Source organism: Triturus cristatus, chromosome 4_2 (genome assembly GCF_964204655.1).
Source record: "Triturus cristatus chromosome 4_2, aTriCri1.1, whole genome shotgun sequence".
Classification (NCBI taxonomy): domain Eukaryota; kingdom Metazoa; phylum Chordata; class Amphibia; order Caudata; family Salamandridae; genus Triturus; species Triturus cristatus.
The window spans coordinates 53466151-53488743 of NC_140586.1; positions in this window are offsets into that span (position 1 = coordinate 53466151).

Consider the following 22593-nt stretch of genomic DNA (forward strand, 5'->3'; position numbering starts at 1 on the left):
GTTAGAAAAACAATAGTACAGATGATGAGTAGGTGCCTTCTATAGAATCTAGAAGCACATACAAAGCAAAGATCCTTTTTCCCCCAATTTGCACAATAATGTCATAGAAGGCTATCTGCGTCATAGACCTTCATTCTTCTTTGCCAGGAATTATATCCAAACACGTTTCTAGTTCATGCCCCAATTGTAAACAAATAATAATTGTAAACAAACAGTATTGTTGAATACTCCACAAAAGTCTTGAACTCAATTGCTATAACCGAAGGATCTGCAGCGCTTAATAGTCACACGGACGACCGTACAAAAGGCCGGATTGTGGAGCGACCTCAACAGTATCCCACTTTTAACCACGGTTAAAGACGCCAGGCAGCAACTCCAGCGAACCGGGCGGCTTATTCGGGGAATGTTTTCTGAAGGACATACGAACAACAGATGTCCGAATTAAAGCATACTGCAAAAATAGTGCAAAGCGCACCCTTACCCAATACCACACTCGGGAAACTTCTTGCGGTAACAGCCAAACGATCCAGACACACGGATCAAATATTCTGCCCGCTTTCTTCGCTACTGCAGGGGGCCCCTCACGCGTGGGCCCCCCCAGCCATTGGGGGGGCCCCTCACACGTGGGCACCCCCCTGCCATTGGGGGGCCCTCGTGCGTGGCCCCCCCCAGCCATTGGGGGGGCCCCTCGCGCGTAGGGCCCCCCCAGCCATTGGGGGGGCCCCTCGCGCGTAGGGCCCCCCCAGCCATTGGGGAGGGCCCCTCGCGCGTAGGGCCCCCCCAGCCATTGGGGGGGCCCCTCGCGCGTAGGGCCCCCCCGAGCCATTGGGGGGCTCCTCGCGCGTGCCCCCCCAATGCCCCTGGCCATGGGGGGCCCCACGTGCGTGACCCCCCCCCTGGCCATGGGGGGCCCTACGCGCGTGATCCCTCCGGCTATTGGGGGGAGGGGGCCCACGCGCGTGAAGAAGTTGAAAGTGCTTATAAAGCACGCTGTGACCATGCGGTTTCCTGGCGCTAGAGGATTACATGAGTCAGACAGTGAGGGGGATCAGTGAGAGGGGAAGGCTAGAGTGAAAAGGTGAGTCTTGAGTGCATTCCTGAAGGATGGGTAAGAGGTAATGGATCTGATGGAAAATGGGAGGTTATTCCAAAAGCGGGGGGCAAGGACAGGGAACCTAGTACCACCTGCTCTCGACTTGCGAAAACGGGGAATGATAAGGAGAGCCTGACTGGAAGAACGGAGGGTACGGCTGGGTATGTAAGGAGTGATCAGCGAGTTGATGAAGAGAGGGGCAGTGTGGGCACGAGCCATAAAGACTGCAACCCATTTTGAAGAGGGTACGGTACATAATGGGGAGCCAGTGAAGGGATTTAAGAAGGGGGGAGGCATGATGAAATTTAGGGAGCTGGTGGATGAGGCGAGCCGCCTGATTCTGGATGGTTTGAAGGCGTCGCAGCTCGTATGCGGGGACACCCGCATAAAGACAGTTACCATAGTCTATGCAGGAGAGAACCATGGCTAAAACAATTATTTTGAGAGCATCTACAGAAAAAAAACGGGAAATCTTACGGATAATTCGTAAAGCGAGGAAACATGAGGAAACAACGGAGCTGATCTGAGGGTGCATGGAAAAATCCTTACTGACTTTGATACCAAGGGTTCTCACTGAGGCAGAGGGGGCCGGGGGGGAGCCAAGGCTGGGGGTCCAGAAGGCAGAGGACCAAGGGTTAGAGGTCCCACCAGTCAGGATCAGCTCCGTTTTATCCGGATTGAGTTTAAGATGATTTAGACTCATCCAGTCCGAAATAAAGACAAGTGTACTTTGGAATTTGAGGAGAGGGTTAGAAGAGGAGGAAACATCAAATATTAACTGGAGGTCATCCGCATAGTTATAGACGGAGATCTCCAGTTTGAGCAAAGCAGCAATGAGGGGGTAGATGTAGAGGTTAAAGAGGAGAGGGGGAAGGGGAGGATGGGGGGGCCTACGTGCATGACCCTCCCCCGGCCATTGGGAGGGGGGCCCACGCGCGTGACCCCCCCGGCCATTGGGAGGGGGGGCCCCGCGCGCGTAACCCCCCCGACCCCCCAATTTTTCAGAATGGCCATGGAGGGGTCACGGACGAGACACCCCCCCCACAAATAGCCGGGGGGGTCATGCGCGAGACGCCCCCCCAATGGCCGGGGGGGTCACGCACGAGGGTCCCCCCCTGGCCGGGGGGGTCACGCTCGAGGGCCCCCCCAATGGCCAGGGGGGTCACGCACAAGGGCCCCCCCAATGGCCGGGGGGGTGTCGCCTAGTGTGAGGTGGTGATGCTATTTGCATCCAACCACCTAAGCCATGAAATAACTTTCATTGTACACATCTTCACGTGACATTCATCATAAACCAGTCATCACCCCTCAAAGACACACAGCAGCATACTCCAGTTACCACACATCATTGTAGCACACTGGCAAATTTGCAGTTACCAATCGCCGATAAACCACAGCAGTGTATTCCTAGTAACGAACGCTCAAAACAGCAGACTATTCCGTTATCAATGCTCAATACAGCACAGCAGCATATTCTTTTACCACACCTCAGTAAAGCAATGCCGTGTATTCCCAGTTACTAATCCTCAATGTAGCACAGTGACAAATTCGCAGTTACAAACGATCAATGAAGTACAGCAGCTTAATCCCCATTGCCAACGCTCAATACAGCACAGCAGCGTATTCTGTTACTTTTAGCATTCATATGAACAATATATCCTCAGAGCGGGTTCGATGCTTATTTGGTCCACCTCTCGACCGCCTCAATTCAGATATGCTATTACAGCACGGAAGATTAAGGTGATCAAGCGAGGGAAGGTACAGGAGGGAGACCTGTAAGAAATAAACAATATGGCTATCACTCACTGTAACACTTTTTTGGCATATCAATATATAGCACTATATTATCATTATCTGTAAAGAAAAAGAAAACCACCTAGAACACTTCATGTTAGTTATAGGCATATCTTTTAAACAGGTGTTTGTGATATCTCATTGGTGAAAGGGAAGGAACTATCTGAAATGAGGTAAGGACCTATATTTTTAAGTATAGTACATTTCTGTATGCTATCTTTTTAGGTATGAACCTTCTTATTTGCATACCCACCTAAAATTATCATGTGCCCCACCTCACACAGTATGATCCTTAATCTCAGGACTCAAGATTCCGGTTAGAAAAACAATAGTACAGATGATGAGTAGGTGCCTTCTATAGAATCTAGAAGCACATACAAAGCAAAGATCCTTTTTCCCCCAATTTGCACAATAATGTCATAGAAGGCTATCTGCGTCATAGACCTTCATTCTTCTTTGCCAGGAATTATATCCAAACACGTTTCTAGTTCATGCCCCAATTGTAAACAAATAATAATTGTAAACAAACAGTATTGTTGAATACTCCACAAAAGTCTTGAACTCAATTGCTATAACCGAAAGATCTGCAGCGCTTAATAGTCACACAGACGACCGTACAAAAGGCCGGATTGTGGAGCGACCTCAACAGTATCCCACTTTTAACCACGGTTAAAGACGCCAGGCAGCAACTCCAGCGAACCGGGCGGCTTATTCGGGGAATGTTCTCTGAAGGACATACGAACAACAGATGTCCGAATTAAAGCATACTGCAAAAATAGTGCAAAGCGCACCCTTACCCAATACCACACTCGGGAAACTTCTTGCGGTAACAGCCAAACGATCCAGACACACGGATCAAATATTCTGCCCGCGTTCTATGCTACTGCAGGGGGCCCCTCGCGCGTAGGGCCCCCCCCAGCCATTGGGGGGGCCCTCACGTGTAGGGCCCCCCCAGCCATTGGGGGGGCCCCTCGCGCGTAGGGCCCCCCCATCCATTGGGGGGGCCCCTCGCGCGTAGGGCCCCCCCATCCATTGGGGGGGCCCCTCGCGCGTAGGGCCCCCCCCATCCATTGGGGGGGCCCCTCGCGCGTAGGGCCCCCCCCATCCATTGGGGGGGCCCCTCGCGCGTAGGCCCCCCCATCCATTGGGGGGGCCCCTCGCGCGTAGGGCCCCCCCAGCCATTGGGGGGGCCCCTCGCGCGTAGGGCCCCCCCAGCCATTGGGGGGGCCCTCGCGCGTAGGGCCCCCCCAGCCATTGGGGGGGGCCCTCACGCGTAGGGCCCCCCCAGCCATTGGGGGGGCCCTCGCACGTAGGGCCCCCCAGCCATTGGGGGGCCCCTCGCGCGTAGGGCTCCCCAGCCATTGGGGGGGCCCCTTTCGTGTAGGCCCCCCCTGCCATTGGGGGGCTCCTCGCGCGTGCCCCCCCAATGCCCCCGGCCATGGGGGGCCCCACGTGCGTGACCCCCCCTGGCCATGGGGGGCCCTACGCGCGTGATCCCTCAGGCTATTGGGGGGAGGGGGCCCACGCGCGTGAAGAAGTTGAAAGTGCTTATAAAGCGCGCTGTGACCATGCGGTTTCCTGGCGCTAGAGGATTACATGAGTCAGACAGTGAGGGGGATCAGTGAGAGGGGAAGGCTAGAGTGAACAGGTGAGTCTTGAGTGCATTCCTGAAGGATGGGTAAGAGGTAATGGATCTGATGGAAAATGGGAGGTCATTCCAAAAGCGGGGGGCAAGGACAGGGAACCTAGTACCACCTGCTCTCGACTTGCGAAAACGGGGAATGATAAGGAGAGCCTGACTGGAAGAACGGAGGGTACGGCTGGGTATGTAAGGAGTGATCAGCGAGTTGATGAAGAGAGGGGCAGTGTGGGCACGAGCCATAAAGACTGCAACCCATTTTGAAGAGGGTACGGTACATAATGGGGAGCCAGTGAAGGGATTTAAGAAGGGGGGAGGCGTGATGAAATTTAGGGAGCTGGTGGATGAGGCGAGCCGCCTGATTCTGGATGGTTTGAAGGCGTCGCAGCTCGTATGCGGGGACACCCGCATAAAGACAGTTACCATAGTCATATGCAGGAGAGAACCATGGCTAAAACAATTATTTTGAGAGCATCTACAGAAAAAAAACGGGAAATCTTACGGATAATTCGTAAAGCGAGGAAACATGAGGAAACAACGGAGCTGATCTGAGGGCGCATGGAAAGATCCTTACTGACTTTGATACCAAGGGTTCTCACTGAGGCAGAGGGGGCCGGGGGGGAGCCAAGGCTGGGGGGCCAGAAGGCAGAGGACCAAGGGTTAGAGGTCCCACCAGTCAGGATCAGCTCCGTTTTATCCGGATTGAGTTTAAGATGATTTAGACTCATCCAGTCCGAAATAAAGACAAGTGTACTTTGGAATTTGAGGAGAGGGTTAGAAGAGGAGGAAACATCAAATATTAACTGGAGGTCATCCGCATAGTTATAGACGGAGATCTCCAGTTTGAGCAAAGCAGCAATGAGGGGGTAGATGTAGAGGTTAAAGAGGAGAGGGGGAAGGGGAGGATGGGGGGGCCCACGTGCATGACCCTCCCCCGGCCATTGGGAGGGGGGCCCGCGTGCGTGACCCCCCCGGCCATTGGGAGGGGGGGCCCCGCGCGCGTGACCCCCCCGACCCCCTAATTTTTCAGAATGGCCATGGGGGGTCACGGACGAGACACCCCCCAAATGGCCGGGGGGGGTCATGCGCGAGACGCCCCCCCAATGGCCGGGGGGTCACGCACGAGGGCCCCCCCCCTGGCCGGGGGGGTCACACTCGAGGGCCCCCCCAATGGCCAGGGGGGTCACGCACAAGGCCCCCCTAATGGCCGGGGGGGTCGCCTAGTGTGAGGTGGTGATGCTATTTGCATCCAACCACCTAAGCCATGAAATAACTTTCATTGTACACATCTTCACGTGACATTCATCATAAACCAGTCATCACCCCTCAAAGACACACAGCAGCATACTCCAGTTACCACACATCATTGTAGCAAACTGGCAAATGTGCAGTTACCAATCGCCGATAAACCACAGCAGTGTATTCCTAGTAACGAACGCTCAAAACAGCAGACTATTCCGTTATCAATGCTCAATACAGCACAGCAGCATATTCTTTTACCACACCTCAGTAAAGCAATGCCGTGTATTCCCAGTTACTAATCCTCAATGTAGCACAGTGACAAATTCGCAGTTACAAATGATCAATGAAGTACAGCAGCTTAATCCCCATTGCCAACGCTCAATACAGCACAGCAGCGTATTCTGTTACTTTTAGCATTCATATGAACAATATATCCTCAGAGCGGGTTCGATGCTTATTTGGTCCACCTCTCGACCGCCTCAATTCAGATATGCTATTACAGCACGGTAGATTAAGGTGATCAAGCGAGGGAAGGTACAGGAGGGAGACCTGTAAGAAATAAACAATATGGCTATCACTCACTGTAACACTTTTTTGGCATATCAATATATAGCACTATATTATCATTATCTGTAAAGAAAAAGAAAACCACCTAGAACACTTCATGTTAGTTATAGGCATATCTTTTAAACAGGTGTTTGTGATATCTCATTGGTGAAAGGGAAGGAACTATCTGAAATGAGGTAAGGACCTATATTTTTAAGTATAGTACATTCCTGTATGCTATCTTTTTAGGTATGAACCTTCTTATTTGCATACCCACCTAAAATTATCATGTGCCCCACCTCACACAGTATGATCCTTAATCTTAGGACTCAAGATTCCGGTTAGAAAAACAATAGTACAGATGATGAGTAGGTGCCTTCTATAGAATCTAGAAGCACATACAAAGCAAAGATCCTTTTTCCCCCAATTTGCACAATAATGTCATAGAAGGCTATCTGCGTCATAGACCTTCATTCTTCTTTGCCAGGAATTATATCCAAACACGTTTCTAGTTCATGCCCCAATTGTAAACAAATAATAATTGTAAACAAACAGTATTGTTGAATACTCCACAAAAGTCTTGAACTCAATTGCTATAACCGAAAGATCTGCAGCGCTTAATAGTCACACAGACGACCGTACAAAAGGCCGGATTGTGGAGCGACCTCAACAGTATCCCACTTTTAACCACGGTTAAAGACGCCAGGCAGCAACTCCAGCGAACCGGGCGGCTTATTCGGGGAATGTTCTCAGAAAGACATACGAACAACAGATGTCCGAATTAAAGCATACTGCAAAAATAGTGCAAAGCGCACCCTTACCCAATACCACACTCGGGAAACTTCTTGCGGTAACAGCCAAACGATCCAGACACACGGATCAAATATTCTGCCCGCGTTCTTCGCTACTGCAGGGGGCCCCTCGCGCGTGGGGCCCCCCAGCCATTTTGGGGGGCCCCCTCGCGCGTGGGCCTCCCCCAGCCATTGGGGGGGCCCCTCGCGCGTAGGGCCCCCCTAGGCATTGGGGGGGGCCCTCGCGCGTAAGGCCCCCCCCCTTAGCCATTGGGGGGGGCCCTCGCGCGTAGGGCTCCCCCTAGCCATTGGGGGGGCCCCTCGCGTGTAGGGCCCCCCCCAGCCATTGGGGGGCCCCTCGCGCGTAGGGCCCCCCCTAGCCATTGGGGGGGCCCCTTGCGCGTAGGGCCCCGCTTAGCCATTGGGGGGGCCCCTCGCGTGTGGGGCCCCCCTTAGCCATTGGGGGGGCCCTCATGCGTAGGGCCCCCCTTAGCCATTGGGGGGGCCCTCGCGCGTAGGCCCCCCCCCAGCCATTGGGGGGGGCCCTCGCGCGTAGGGCCCCCCCCAGCCATTGGGGGGGCCCCTCGTGCGTAGGGCCCCCCCCCAGCCATTGGGGGGGCCCCTCGTGCGTAGGGCCCCCCCAGCCATTGGGGGCCCCTCGCGCGTAGGGCCCCTCCCAGCCATTGGGGGGGCCCTTCGCGCGTGCCCCCCCAATGCCCCTGGCCATGGGGGGGTCCCACGTGCATGACCCCCCCCTGGCCATGGGGGGCCCTACGCGCGTGATCCCCCCGGCTATTGGGGGAGGGGGCCCACGCGCGTGAAGAAGTTGAAAGTGCTTATAAAGCGCGCTGTGACCATGCGGTTTCCTGGCGCTAGAGGATTACATGAGTCAGACAGTGAGGGGGATCAGTGAGAGGGGAAGGCTAGAGTGAACAGGTGAGTCTTGAGTGCATTCCTGAAGGATGGGTAAGAGGTAATGGATCTGATGGAAAATGGGAGGTCATTCCAAAAGCGGGGGGCAAGGACAGAGAACCTAGTACCACCTGCTCTCGACTTGCGAAAACGGGGAATGATAAGGAGAGCCTGACTGGAAGAACGGAGGGTACGGCTGGGTATGTAAGGAGTGATCAGCGAGTTGATGAAGAGAGGGGCAGTGTGGGCACGAGCCATAAAGACTGCAACCCATTTTGAAGAGGGTACGGTACATAATGGGGAGCCAGTGAAGGGATTTAAGAAGGGGGGAGGCGTGATGAAATTTAGGGAGCTGGTGGATGAGGCGAGCCGCCTGATTCTGGATGGTTTGAAGGCGTCGCAGCTCGTATGCGGGGACACCCGCATAAAGACAGTTACCATAGTCTATGCAGGAGAGAACCATGGCTAAAACAATTATTTTGAGAGCATCTACAGAAAAAAAACGGGAAATCTTACGGATAATTCGTAAAGCGAGGAAACATGAGGAAACAACGGAGCTGATCTGAGGGCGCATGGAAAAATCCTTACTGACTTTGATACCAAGGGTTCTCACTGAGGCAGAGGGGGCCGGGGGGGAGCCAAGGCTGGGGGTCCAGAAGGCAGAGGACCAAGGGTTAGAGGTCCCACCAGTCAGGATCAGCTCCGTTTTATCCGGATTGAGTTTAAGATGATTTAGACTCATCCAGTCCGAAATAAAGACAAGTGTACTTTGGAATTTGAGGAGAGGGTTAGAAGAGGAGGAAACATCAAATATTAACTGGAGGTCATCCGCATAGTTATAGACGGAGATCTCCAGTTTGAGCAAAGCAGCAATGAGGGGGTAGATGTAGAGGTTAAAGAGGAGAGGGGGAAGGGGAGGATGGGGGGGCCCACGTGCATGACCCTCCCCCGGCCATTGGGAGGGGGGCCCACGCGCGTGACCCCCCCGGCCATTGGGAGGGGGGGCCCCGCGCGCGTAACCCCCCCGACCCCCCAATTTTTCAGAATGGCCATGGAGGGGTCACGGACGAGACACCCCCCCCTCAAATAGACGGGGGGGTCATGCGCGAGACGCCCCCCCCAATGGCCGGGGGGGTCACGCACGAGGGTCCCCCCCTGGCCGGGGGGGTCACGCTCGAGGGCCCCCCCAATGGCCAGGGGGGTCACGCACAAGGGCCCCCCCAATGGCCGGGGGGTGTCGCCTAGTGTGAGGTGGTGATGCTATTTGCATCCAACCACCTAAGCCATGAAATAACTTTCATTGTACACATCTTCACGTGACATTCATCATAAACCAGTCATCACCCCTCAAAGACACACAGCAGCATACTCCAGTTACCACACATCATTGTAGCACACTGGCAAATTTGCAGTTACCAATCGCCGATAAACCACAGCAGTGTATTCCTAGTAACGAACGCTCAAAACAGCAGACTATTCCGTTATCAATGCTCAATACAGCACAGCAGCATATTCTTTTACCACACCTGAGTAAAGCAATGCCGTGTATTCCCAGTTACTAATCCTCAATGTAGCACAGTGACAAATTCGCAGTTACAAATGATCAATGAAGTACAGCAGCTTAATCCCCATTGCCAACGCTCAATACAGCACAGCAGCGTATTCTGTTACTTTTAGCATTCATATGAACAATATATCCTCAGAGCGGGTTCGATGCTTATTTGGTCCACCTCTCGACCGCCTCAATTCAGATATGCTATTACAGCACGGAAGATTAAGGTGATCAAGCGAGGGAAGGTACAGGAGGGAGACCTGTAAGAAATAAACAATATGGCTATCACTCACTGTAACACTTTTTTGGCATATCAATATATAGCACTATATTATCATTATCTGTAAAGAAAAAGAAAACCACCTAGAACACTTCATGTTAGTTATAGGCATATCTTTTAAACAGGTGTTTGTGATATCTCATTGGTGAAAGGGAAGGAACTATCTGAAATGAGGTAAGGACCTATATTTTTAAGTATAGTACATTTCTGTATGCTATCTTTTTAGGTATGAACCTTCTTATTTGCATACCCACCTAAAATTATCATGTGCCCCACCTCACACAGTATGATCCTTAATCTCAGGACTCAAGATTCCGGTTAGAAAAACAATAGTACAGATGATGAGTAGGTGCCTTCTATAGAATCTAGAAGCACATACAAAGCAAAGATCCTTTTTCCCCCAATTTGCACAATAATGTCATAGAAGGCTATCTGCGTCATAGACCTTCATTCTTCTTTGCCAGGAATTATATCCAAACACGTTTCTAGTTCATGCCCCAATTGTAAACAAATAATAATTGTAAACAAACAGTATTGTTGAATACTCCACAAAAGTCTTGAACTCAATTGCTATAACCGAAAGATCTGCAGCGCTTAATAGTCACACAGACGACCGTACAAAAGGCCGGATTGTGGAGCGACCTCAACAGTATCCCACTTTTAACCACGGTTAAAGACGCCAGGCAGCAACTCCAGCGAACCGGGCGGCTTATTCGGGGAATGTTCTCTGAAGGACATACGAACAACAGATGTCCGAATTAAAGCATACTGCAAAAATAGTGCAAAGCGCACCCTTACCCAATACCACACTCGGGAAACTTCTTGCGGTAACAGCCAAACGATCCAGACACACGGATCAAATATTCTGCCCGCGTTCTATGCTACTGCAGGGGGCCCCTCGCGCGTAGGGCCCCCCCATCCATTGGGAGGGCCCCTCGCGCGTAGGGCCCCCCCATCCATTGGGGGGGCCCCTCGCACGTAGGGCCCCCCCAGCCATTGGGGGGGCCCCTCGCGCGTAGGGCCCCCCCCAGCCATTGGGGGGGCCCCTCGCGCGTAGGGCCCCCCCAGCCATTGGGGGCCCCTCGCGCGTAGGGCCCCCCCAGCCATTGGGGGGGCCCCTCGCGCGTAGGGCCCCCCCAGCCATTGGGGGGGCCCCTCGCGCGTAGGGCCCCCCCAGCCATTGGGGGGGCCCCTCGCGCGTAGGGCCCCCCCAGCCATTGGGGGGGCCCCTCGCGCGTAGGGCCCCCCAGCCATTGGGGGGGGCCCTCGCGTGTAGGGCCCCCCCAGCCATTGGGGGGGGCCCTCGCACGTAGGGCCCCCCAGCCATTGGGGGGCCCCTCGCGCGTAGGGCTCCCCAGCCATTGGGGGGGCCCCTTTCGTGTAGGCCCCCCCAGCCATTGGGGGGCTCCTCGCGCGTGCCCCCCCAATGCCCCCGGCCATGGGGGGCCCCACGTGCGTGACCCCCCCTGGCCATGGGGGGCCCTACGCGCGTGATCCCTCAGGCTATTGGGGGGAGGGGGCCCACGCGCGTGAAGAAGTTGAAAGTGCTTATAAAGCGCGCTGTGACCATGCGGTTTCCTGGCGCTAGAGGATTACATGAGTCAGACAGTGAGGGGGATCAGTGAGAGGGGAAGGCTAGAGTGAACAGGTGAGTCTTGAGTGCATTCCTGAAGGATGGGTAAGAGGTAATGGATCTGATGGAAAATGGGAGGTCATTCCAAAAGCGGGGGGCAAGGACAGGGAACCTAGTACCACCTGCTCTCGACTTGCGAAAACGGGGAATGATAAGGAGAGCCTGACTGGAAGAACGGAGGGTACGGCTGGGTATGTAAGGAGTGATCAGCGAGTTGATGAAGAGAGGGGCAGTGTGGGCACGAGCCATAAAGACTGCAACCCATTTTGAAGAGGGTACGGTACATAATGGGGAGCCAGTGAAGGGATTTAAGAAGGGGGGAGGCGTGATGAAATTTAGGGAGCTGGTGGATGAGGCGAGCCGCCTGATTCTGGATGGTTTGAAGGCGTCGCAGCTCGTATGCGGGGACACCCGCATAAAGACAGTTACCATAGTCATATGCAGGAGAGAACCATGGCTAAAACAATTATTTTGAGAGCATCTACAGAAAAAAAACGGGAAATCTTACGGATAATTCGTAAAGCGAGGAAACATGAGGAAACAACGGAGCTGATCTGAGGGCGCATGGAAAGATCCTTACTGACTTTGATACCAAGGGTTCTCACTGAGGCAGAGGGGGCCGGGGGGGAGCCAAGGCTGGGGGGCCAGAAGGCAGAGGACCAAGGGTTAGAGGTCCCACCAGTCAGGATCAGCTCCGTTTTATCCGGATTGAGTTTAAGATGATTTAGACTCATCCAGTCCGAAATAAAGACAAGTGTACTTTGGAATTTGAGGAGAGGGTTAGAAGAGGAGGAAACATCAAATATTAACTGGAGGTCATCCGCATAGTTATAGACGGAGATCTCCAGTTTGAGCAAAGCAGCAATGAGGGGGTAGATGTAGAGGTTAAAGAGGAGAGGGGGAAGGGGAGGATGGGGGGGCCCACGTGCATGACCCTCCCCCAGCCATTGGGAGGGGCGACCCCCCCGACCCCCTAATTTTTCAGAATGGCCATGGGGGGTCACGGACGAGACACCCCCCCAAATGGCCGGGGGGGGTCATGCGCGAGACGCCCCCCCAATGGCCGGGGGGTCACGCACGAGGGCCCCCCCCCTGGCCGGGGGGGTCACACTCGAGGGCCCCCCCAATGGCCAGGGGGGTCACGCACAAGGCCCCCCCTAATGGCCGGGGGGGTCGCCTAGTGTGAGGTGGTGATGCTATTTGCATCCAACCACCTAAGCCATGAAATAACTTTCATTGTACACATCTTCACGTGACATTCATCATAAACCAGTCATCACCCCTCAAAGACACACAGCAGCATACTCCAGTTACCACACATCATTGTAGCAAACTGGCAAATTTGCAGTTACCAATCGCCGATAAACCACAGCAGTGTATTCCTAGTAACGAACGCTCAAAACAGCAGACTATTCCGTTATCAATGCTCAATACAGCACAGCAGCATATTCTTTTACCACACCTCAGTAAAGCAATGCCGTGTATTCCCAGTTACTAATCCTCAATGTAGCACAGTGACAAATTCGCAGTTACAAATGATCAATGAAGTACAGCAGCTTAATCCCCATTGCCAACGCTCAATACAGCACAGCAGCGTATTCTGTTACTTTTAGCATTCATATGAACAATATATCCTCAGAGCGGGTTCGATGCTTATTTGGTCCACCTCTCGACCGCCTCAATTCAGATATGCTATTACAGCACGGTAGATTAAGGTGATCAAGCGAGGGAAGGTACAGGAGGGAGACCTGTAAGAAATAAACAATATGGCTATCACTCACTGTAACACTTTTTTGGCATATCAATATATAGCACTATATTATCATTATCTGTAAAGAAAAAGAAAACCACCTAGAACACTTCATGTTAGTTATAGGCATATCTTTTAAACAGGTGTTTGTGATATCTCATTGGTGAAAGGGAAGGAACTATCTGAAATGAGGTAAGGACCTATATTTTTAAGTATAGTACATTCCTGTATGCTATCTTTTTAGGTATGAACCTTCTTATTTGCATACCCACCTAAAATTATCATGTGCCCCACCTCACACAGTATGATCCTTAATCTTAGGACTCAAGATTCCGGTTAGAAAAACAATAGTACAGATGATGAGTAGGTGCCTTCTATAGAATCTAGAAGCACATACAAAGCAAAGATCCTTTTTCCCCCAATTTGCACAATAATGTCATAGAAGGCTATCTGCGTCATAGACCTTCATTCTTCTTTGCCAGGAATTATATCCAAACACGTTTCTAGTTCATGCCCCAATTGTAAACAAATAATAATTGTAAACAAACAGTATTGTTGAATACTCCACAAAAGTCTTGAACTCAATTGCTATAACCGAAAGATCTGCAGCGCTTAATAGTCACACAGACGACCGTACAAAAGGCCGGATTGTGGAGCGACCTCAACAGTATCCCACTTTTAACCACGGTTAAAGACGCCAGGCAGCAACTCCAGCGAACCGGGCGGCTTATTCGGGGAATGTTCTCAGAAAGACATACGAACAACAGATGTCCGAATTAAAGCATACTGCAAAAATAGTGCAAAGCGCACCCTTACCCAATACCACACTCGGGAAACTTCTTGCGGTAACAGCCAAACGATCCAGACACACGGATCAAATATTCTGCCCGCGTTCTTCGCTACTGCAGGGGGCCCCTCGCGCGTGGGGCCCCCCTAGGCATTGGGGGGGGCCCTCGCGCGTAAGGCCCCCCCTTAGCCATTGGGGGGGGCCCTCGCGCGTAGGGCTCCCCCTAGCCATTGGGGGGGCCCCTCGCGTGTAGGGCCCCCCCAGCCATTGGGGGGCCCCTCGCGCGTAGGGCCCCCCCTAGCCATTGGGGGGGCCCCTTACGCGTAGGGCCCCCCTTAGCCATTGGGGGGGCCCCTCGCGTGTGGGGCCCCCCTTAGCCATTGGGGGGAGCCCTCATGCGTAGGGCCCCCCTTAGCCATTGGGGGGGCCCTCGCGCGTAGGGCCCCCCCCAGCCATTGGGGGGGCCCTCGCGCGTAGGGCCCCCCCCAGCCATTGGGGGGCCCCTTGTGCGTAGGGCCCCCCCCCAGCCATTGGGGGGGCCCCTTGTGCGTAGGGCCCCCCCAGCCATTGGGGGGCCCCTCGTGCGTAGGGCCCCCCCCAGCCATTGGGGGGGCCCCTCGTGCGTAGGGCCCCCCCCAGCCATTGGGGGCCCCTCGCGCGTAGGGCCCCTCCCAGCCATTGGGGGGGCCCTTCGCGCGTGCCCCCCCAATGCCCCTGGCCATGGGGGGGTCCCACGTGCATGACCCCCCCCTGGCCATGGGGGGCCCTACGCGCGTGATCCCCCCGGCTATTGGGGGAGGGGGCCCACGCGCGTGAAGAAGTTGAAAGTGCTTATAAAGCGCGCTGTGACCATGCGGTTTCCTGGCGCTAGAGGATTACATGAGTCAGACAGTGAGGGGGATCAGTGAGAGGGGAAGGCTAGAGTGAACAGGTGAGTCTTGAGTGCATTCCTGAAGGATGGGTAAGAGGTAATGGATCTGATGGAAAATGGGAGGTCATTCCAAAAGCGGGGGGCAAGGACAGAGAACCTAGTACCACCTGCTCTCGACTTGCGAAAACGGGGAATGATAAGGAGAGCCTGACTGGAAGAACGGAGGGTACGGCTGGGTATGTAAGGAGTGATCAGCGAGTTGATGAAGAGAGGGGCAGTGTGGGCACGAGCCATAAAGACTGCAACCCATTTTGAAGAGGGTACGGTACATAATGGGGAGCCAGTGAAGGGATTTAAGAAGGGGGGAGGCGTGATGAAATTTAGGGAGCTGGTGGATGAGGCGAGCCGCCTGATTCTGGATGGTTTGAAGGCGTCGCAGCTCGTATGCGGGGACACCCGCATAAAGACAGTTACCAAAGTCTATGCGGGAGAGAACCATGGCTAAAACAATTATTTTGAGAGCATCTACAGAAAAAAAACGGGAAATCTTACGGATAATTCGTAAAGCGAGGAAACATGAGGAAACAACGGAGCTGATCTGAGGGCGCATGGAAAGATCCTTACTGACTTTGATACCAAGGGTTCTCACTGAGGCAGAGGGGGCCGGGGGGGAGCCAAGGCTGGGGGGCCAGAAGGCAGAGGACCAAGGGTTAGAGGTCCCACCAGTCAGGATCAGCTCCATTTTATCCGGATTGAGTTTAAGATGATTTAGACTCATCCAGTCCGAAATAAAGACAAGTGTACTTTGGAATTTGAGGAGAGGGTTAGAAGAGGAGGAAACATCAAATACTAACTGGAGGTCATCCGCATAGTTATAGACGGAGACCTCCAGTTTGAGCAAAGCAGCAATGAGGGGGTAGATGTAGAGGTTAAAGAGGAGAGGGGGAAGGGGAGGATGGGGGGGCCCACGTGCATGACCCTCCCCCAGCCATTGGGAGGGGGGCCCGCGCGCGTGACCCCCCGGCCATTGGGAGGGGGGCCCCGCGCGCGGGACCCCCCCGACCCCCCAATTTTTCAGAATGGCCATGGAGGGGTCACGGACGAGACACCCCCCCCCCAAATAGCCGGGGGGGTCACGCACGAGGGCCCCCCCCCTGGCCGGGGGGTCACGCTCGAGGGCCCCCCCCAATGGCCAGGGGGGTCACGCACAAGGGCCCCCCCAATGGCCGGGGGGTGTCGCCTAGTGTGAGGTGGTGATGCTATTTGCATCCAACCACCTAAGCCATGAAATAACTTTCATTGTACACATCTTCACGTGACATTCATCATAAACCAGTCATCACCCCTCAAAGACACACAGCAGCATACTCCAGTTACCACACATCATTGTAGCACACTGGCAAATTTGCAGTTACCAATCGCCGATAAACCACAGCAGTGTATTCCTAGTAACGAACGCTCAAAACAGCAGACTATTCCGTTATCAATGCTCAATACAGCACAGCAGCATATTCTTTTACCACACCTCAGTAAAGCAATGCCGTGTATTCCCAGTTACTAATCCTCAATGTAGCACAGTGACAAATTCGCAGTTACAAATGATCAATGAAGTACAGCAGCTTAATCCCCATTGCCAACGCTCAATACAGCACAGCAGCGTATTCTGTTACTTTTAGCATTCATATGAACAATATATCCTCAGAGCGGGTTCGATGCTTATTTGGTCCACCTCTTGACCGCCTCAATTCAGATATGCTATTACAGCACGGAAGATTAAGGTGATCAAGCGAGGGAAGGTACAGGAGGGAGACCTGTAAGAAATAAACAATATGGCTATCACTCACTGTAACACTTTTTTGGCATATCAATATATAGCACTATATTATCATTATCTGTAAAGAAAAAGAAAACCACCTAGAACACTTCATGTTAGTTATAGGCATATCTTTTAAACAGGTGTTTGTGATATCTCATTGGTGAAAGGGAAGGAACTATCTGAAATGAGGTAAGGACCTATATTTTTAAGTATAGTACATTCCTGTATGCTATCTTTTTAGGTATGAACCTTCTTATTTGCATACCCAGCTAAAATGATCATGTGCCCCACCTCACACAGTATGATCCTTAATCTCAGGACTCAAGATTCCGGTTAGAAAAACAATAGTACAGATGATGAGTAGGTGCCTTCTATAGAATCTAGAAGCACATACAAAGCAAAGATCCTTTTTCCCCCAATTTGCACAATAATGTCATAGAAGGCTATCTGCGTCATAGACCTTCATTCTTCTTTGCCAGGAATTATATCCAAACACGTTTCTAGTTCATGCCCCAATTGTAAACAAATAATAATTGTAAACAAACAGTATTGTTGAATACTCCACAAAAGTCTTGAACTCAATTGCTATAACCGAAAGATCTGCAGCGCTTAATAGTCACACAGACGACCGTACAAAAGGCCGGATTGTGGAGCGACCTCAACAGTATCCCACTTTTAACCACGGTTAAAGACGCCAGGCAGCAACTCCAGCGAACCGGGCGGCTTATTCGGGGAATGTTCTCTGAAGGACATACGAACAACAGATGTCCGAATTAAAGCATACTGCAAAAATAGTGCAAAGCGCACCCTTACCCAATACCACACTCGGGAAACTTCTTGCGGTAACAGCCAAACGATCCAGACACACGGATCAAATATTCTGCCCGCGTTCTTCGCTACTGCAGGGGGCCCCTCGCGCGTGGGGCCCCCCAGCCATTTTGGGGGGCCCCCTCGCGCGTGGGCCTCCCCCAGCCATTGGGGGGGGCCCCTCGCACGTAGGGCCCCCCTAGGCATTGGGGGGGGGCCCTCGCGCGTAAGGCCCCCCCCTTAGCCATTGGGGGGGCCCTCGCGCGTAGGGCTCCCCCTAGCCATTGGGGGGGCCCTCGCGCGTAGGGCTCCCCCTAGCCATTGGGGGGCCCCTCGCGTGTAGGGCCCCCCCCGCCATTGGGGGGCACCTCGCGCGTAGGGCCCCCCCTAGCCATTGGGGGGGGCCCTTGCGCGTAGGGCCCCCCTTAGCCATTGGGGGGGGCCCCTCGCGCGTGGGGCCCCCCTTAGCCATTGGGGGGGCCCCTCGCGCGTGGGGCCCCCCTTAGCCAATTGGGGGGCCCTCATGCGTAGGGCCCCCCCTTAGCCATTGGGGGGGGGCCCTCATGCGTAGGGCCCCCCCTTAGCCATTGGGGAGGGGCCCTCATGCATAGGGCCCCCCTTAGCCATTGGGGGGGGGCCCTCGCGCGTAGGGCCCCCCCTTAGCCATTGGGGGGCCCCTCGCGCGTAGGGCCCCCCCTTAGCCATTGGGGGGCCCCTCGCGCGTAGGGCCCCCCCCCAGCCATTGGGGGGGCCCCTCGCGCGTAGGGCCCCCCCCCCCCCCAGCCATTGGGGGGGCCCCTCGCGCGTAGGGCCCCCCCCCCAGCCATTGGGGGGCCCCTCGCGCGTAGGGCCCCCCCCCCAGCCATTGGGGGGGCCCCTCGCGCGTAGGGCCCCCCCCCAGCCATTGGGGGGGCCCCTCGCACGTAGGGCCCCCCCCAGCCATTGGGGGGGCCCCTCGCGCGTAGGGCCCCCCCAAGCCATTGGGGGGCCCCTCGCGCGTAGGTCCCCCCCAAGCCATTGGGGGGGCCCCTCGCGCGTAGGGCCCCCCCAGCCATTGGGGGGGGGCCCTCGTGCGTTGGCCCCCCCAGCCATTGGGGGGGGGCCCTCGCGCGTTGGCCCCCCCAGCCATTGGGGGCCCCTCGCACGTAGGGCCCCCCCAGCCATTGGGGGGGCCCCTCGCGCGTGCCCCCCCAATGCCCCTGGCCATGGGGGGGTCCCACGTGCATGACCCCCCCCTGGCCATGGGGGGCCCTACGCGTGTGATCCCCCCGGCTATTGGGGGAGGGGGCCCACGCGCGTGAAGAAGTTGAAAGTGCTTATAAAGCGCGCTGTGACCATGCGGTTTCCTGGCGCTAGAGGATTACATGAGTCAGACAGTGAGGGGGATCAGTGAGAGGGGAAGGCTAGAGTGAACAGGTGAGTCTTGAGTGCATTCCTGAAGGATGGGTAAGAGGTAATGGATCTGATGGAAAATGGGAGGTCATTCCAAAAGCGGGGGGCAAGGACAGAGAACCTAGTACCACCTGCTCTCGACTTGCGAAAACGGGGAATGATAAGGAGAGCCTGACTGGAAGAACGGAGGGTACGGCTGGGTATGTAAGGAGTGATCAGCGAGTTGATGAAGAGAGGGGCAGTGTGGGCACGAGCCATAAAGACTGCAACCCATTTTGAAGAGGGTACGGTACATAATGGGGAGTGTTGGACAGGCCCATGTTGGACAGGCCACACGAAGGGCTTGCTCCCTCCCCGCACGACAGGGCCCGAGCTCCGGCCCACCAGGCATAACCCACGAAAAGCACCTGTACCCCGTCTCCCGACGGATCTTCTGCCCTCGGACCTCTACTCATCACGGGGCCCAGCCCCACCGGCTCCCCCGGCCGGTTCAAGCCGCCATCTTGGGCCCTGCACCACGAGGCCGCGTGGCCTCGGCCCGACCCTAACCCCGGGCCTGGCCGGCCCCGACATCCCGGCACCACCTTCCACCCAGGAGGTGAGCAGACCACTTGGCAGGTCAATGGGAGAACGAAGTGTCAAGAGCTCTTCCCCCGCCAGGTGCCGATCGCCTCCAGCTCCCCCAGGAGCTGGCTCCAACCCCTGCTGGGTGTCTGGACACCTTCATCCCGGGCCCTCCGACCTCCAAGTGTGAGGGTCCGGACATCAAAGGGCGCCTGCCCTATAACTGGGGCAGCTCCGGAGCAGGAAGGCAGTTGTATCCTGGAGTCGAGAGACACCGAGAGAACTCAGCCTTGACGGACTACTGGCGCTGCCGTAGCCCGCTCTTGTGAACCATCGTCCTGCCTGCTGGCGCTGCCGCGGCCTTCTGCAACATCCATCCTCGTCGGGACCTGCTGGCGCTGCCGCGGCCCGTTGTAACGACCATCCTCACCGGGACCTGCTGGCGCTGCCGCGGACCGTACATCGACCATCTTTCCGGGACCTGCTGGCGCTGCCGCGGACCGTGTACCGACCATCTCAACCGGGATCTGCTGGCGCTGCCGCGGCCCATACCAACTAAACCACCAAGCTCGAGGATTGTGAGCTAGTCATCATCTCATCCGAACTACCTGACTGGTAGACAGACTGTCCCGCTACCCCTTACCCTGCTTTGAGAGACTTGAATCGAGGGGACCCCTGAGTCCAGACCTCCTTGTACCATTCAACCGTACCCTAAGAAGTGCTTATAAAGAACCCTGAACCTTATCCGTGTGTGGTATCTGTCTGTGGGGGGGGGAAGTTACTTGTCTGTACGATTGCTGGAGACGGCTCTCCCCGGAGACCTCTCCTCCTGACCCCGGCCGACCCTCCCGGTCCGTCTACCCTTTCTAACATTGGTGGCAGCGGTGGTGTTCTGCTTGGGTTTTCGGATCAGGTGGAACCCGCTCAACAGAGCCTTTCTAACCCAAACCAGAACGTTACCCCCTCCCTAGGGCCTTTTTACACCTAAATAACCACATATATATGTACCACCTAAGGACAGGGAATTCCTATTATATATATATATATCAAGACCTCACAGCCTCGCGATCTCAGACAGACCCAGAACCTCCTACCCAGACGGCAGCCACAGTCTCGCGGTCTCAGACAGACCCAGAACTTCCTACCCAGACGGCAGCCACAGTCTCGCGGTCTCAGACAGACCCAGAACTTCCTACCCAGACGGCAGCCACAGTCTCGCGATCTCAGACAGACCCAGAACTTCCTACCCAGACGGCAGCCACAGTCTCGCGGTCTCAGACAGACCCAGAACTTCCTACCCAGACGGCAGCCACAGTCTCGCGGTCTCAGACAGACCCAGAACTTCCTACCCAGACGGCAGCCACAGTCTCGCAGTCTCAGACCTCACAGCCTCGCGGTCTCAGACAGACCCAGAACTTCCTACCCAGACGGCAGCCACAGTCTCGCGGTCTCAGACAGACCCAGAACTTCCTACCCAGACGGCAGCCTTAGCACGAGCTCATCCTATTATCACCGTAGTACACGATAGGGGAATCGGGGTTACTATGTATCAGATCACACAAAGACTATTAGTTGAGCACAACCTGTTCTTTAGTTCGAGGGGCTCTTTTCTCCCTCATTCAGTTACCACCTACCTGATCAGGATTATCATCTGTTCATGTCAAGTTGAATCTGACTAGAAGAATAGGCTATCCTCCTATACAAGGATACACAACACATGCTGACTCACAACAAGCTAAATACTTTATTTAATTGCTACATGCACACTCACAGAATACATCATATATACAACCTGCAAGGAAAGTAAAAGGTTAAGTTATACACTTCAATAAAAAGGGGTCGACATCACCTTAGTCGTATGTAGCCTGTGCTCAATGGTCATCTAGGTTCCCTTCTCGTCTGTGCCTCGGCTTCGCCTGGAAGTCACACCTCCGCAGTCGCGGATCTACTCCCTTCTCCCTCTCCGAGTCACTGGAACCTCTTCCTCATCGGCTACTCTCTCCTCTTTAGATTCAAGTTCATCATCTGTCTTCCCTGAAATAAGTAGTAGCTTTTCTGCTAACGGCCAGGTGCCGCCTATGGACTAGAAGCAAGTGCAAATATCTAACTCAGACTTTCACTAATATAGAGGTGCATTCTCTCATGGAAAATTCCAGCTTGAAACCTGCCGCCCACCAAATTCCTGTACCTCCCCGTGCCAAGGACACGTTCCCAGCCGGCCGGCCTGATGTAGTGTCTTCGGCAGGGGAAAAATACACTCCTTCGATAAGGGCCGGCCTGAACCGGTTCTCTCCGAGCGAATAACACCTCATAACTAAAATATCACCCTTCACCTAGAAATGTCCCAAGCTGCCGGGGCAGAAAGAAAGATGGAGTCTCTCCTGTCTGAGGCCTACCAGGCCTGAATTCAGCACGACTCCATGAAATACCCTCACTATAGGGCAGGTTATCCTTAATACTAACGAATCTATCCCCTAGGCTATGTATGTAAGCCCTGATCTATGGGGAGGAGCACAGGATCGTGTCAAAGTGTCTAGTAAATAGGCTCTATTCACTACTCTAATCCTTAGACTTGGATGGAAAGAGACTGAAGTCATATTAATCGCTCTACAACACAAGAAGGCCGGGAAAATCGAGCAGTACATTTCACCCTTGACTTCAGTCTATTATACATCCATTAAACAGAACTAACATCGGTGGAAGAATAATATGAAACAAAACTAACTGATCTATGTCTAGTACCGAGTGTACAGAATTGAAGCAGTGAAGGGATACACTGAATAAAGCAACAGATAGAAATCAAAACAGCGATAGCAATCAAAATGCCACCTAATGTGTGGCGTAACATATGCACGTCCGGTAACCAATTAAAGAGCCAGTCAAACCAGCCCTGATCAATGTGTTTTCTAACTTCATCCGTTAAGTCATGCAACTTATCTAGGTGTGCACGAATGGATTGTGTATCATCAGATAAGTTAAAACAGCAGAGGCCTTCAAAGTCCGAGCAACCATGTCCATGTTTAAGCAAAAGATAATCAATGGCTGCTCTATTTTGCAAAATGGCCCTACGTTCACCCTGGGCGTCTAATAGCAAGTCAGACAAGACTGTAGAAGTATGATTAAT